Consider the following 1450-nt stretch of genomic DNA (forward strand, 5'->3'; position numbering starts at 1 on the left):
TTTTAATATATTTTTGAGGCTTGAATTGGGCCTAAGATAATGGCTTAAGATAATGGCTTGCTGGGCACATTGGGAATGAAATGGTCGGGACATCACTGTTTGAACCACACACTCAGTTTGTCCCTGTGAGCCAAGCCTGGTTGGGATAAGGCCGACATTATCGGTACAGCTACAACGGTTGTTCTCGACTGCAGTGCAATTTGAACTTGACAGCAAACCTTGAATCCTTTAATAAAAATCAGAAATGCTGTCGCTGCTGGTGGGAGTGGTAGCATTGCCATGGTAACAGCTGACTTTCCTCTTTCCAAATTCTCAATACAATAACACACTGGCCTAGATTTTTTTAGTTTTATTTTATTGGTGACATTAACCTATTCAAAATAAATACTTAAGGCTGAAAAGAAAATCGACGATATTTTCTTTGAAATATACTTGATAATTTTTTTTGTAATGTGTTAGGAACCAGATCAGAAACTGCAAATATTATGAAGTTAGCCTGGACCCCAAAATTGGTTTAAGGGTGAGCATAAGGTGCTTAGATAAAGGTGTGATTCTATTGACGCACGAGGAAGCTTTTATTAAAACAAACTTTAACAGTACAGTTAAAATATAGCAAATCGCTTCTCGGCCTTTTGGCTAAGATCAAGTGTGGTCTGCTGATGCTGCACTTGGTTGAGGTCCTTGGGTTGCATTTAAGCTTCATTTTCATATGAAGCAATTTTTAAAAGCGGTATCTCGGCCTTTTGGCTCAGATGCAAATGAGATCAAGCCTTGGAGGAGGAAACCTCCACCTACTCCAATCAGCTTGGCTCATGTAGATCAGGCCCAAGACAGGGTAGGGATTGCATATCCTGTCTTGTCAGCTTGGATCGGAAATGTCTCAACTTGTTGAGACTCTGAATTGGACTTGATTTGATTGAATTGGAAAAGTATTAAAAAAAATCACTTCTTGGCCTTTTGGCTAAGATCAAGTGTAGTATCGACATGCTGCACTTGGTTGAAGTCATTAGGTTACATTTTAGCTTCATTTGAAGCAATTTTTAAAAGCGGCATCTCGGCCTTTTGGCTAAGATGCAAATGAGATCAAGCCTTGGAGGAGGAGCTATGCCCAGTCCAATCAGCTTGGATCATGTAGATCAAGCCCAAGACAGGAAGTGAGAGCCTGTCTTGTCAGCTTGGATCGGGAATGTCTCAACTTGCCGAGACTCTGAATTGGACTTGATTGGATTAAATTGGATATATAAACAAAAAAAAAGAATTAGCATAACTTTTACCAAAACAAATGCTTCATCATGACAAGGTATAATTCTCAACAGCTAGCTATCTCTATAGTTCAAATATAAGCAATATCTCCATTGACATAAATCCCTCCTCAGAATATGCGAGCACAAAAGAAACAAAATTGGCCCATGTGGATTGCTAGATTTGTCTGTGTGGAGTTTGCACATTC

At 39.4% G+C, this 1450-nt stretch overlaps 1 non-coding gene across 1 annotated transcript; it reads left to right on the plus strand.

Annotated features, from left to right (window-relative positions):
* Window positions 1–941: 941 nt before the first annotated feature.
* LOC144499381 (U2 spliceosomal RNA) lies at window positions 942–1140 on the plus strand. The gene has a single exon (XR_013498845.1). It is a non-coding gene; the product is annotated as a U2 spliceosomal RNA (small nuclear RNA).
* The last annotated feature ends 310 nt before the right edge of the window (window positions 1141–1450 follow it).

This window comes from Mustelus asterias, chromosome 9 (assembly GCF_964213995.1).
Source record: "Mustelus asterias chromosome 9, sMusAst1.hap1.1, whole genome shotgun sequence".
In the NCBI taxonomy this organism is placed as follows: domain Eukaryota; kingdom Metazoa; phylum Chordata; class Chondrichthyes; order Carcharhiniformes; family Triakidae; genus Mustelus; species Mustelus asterias.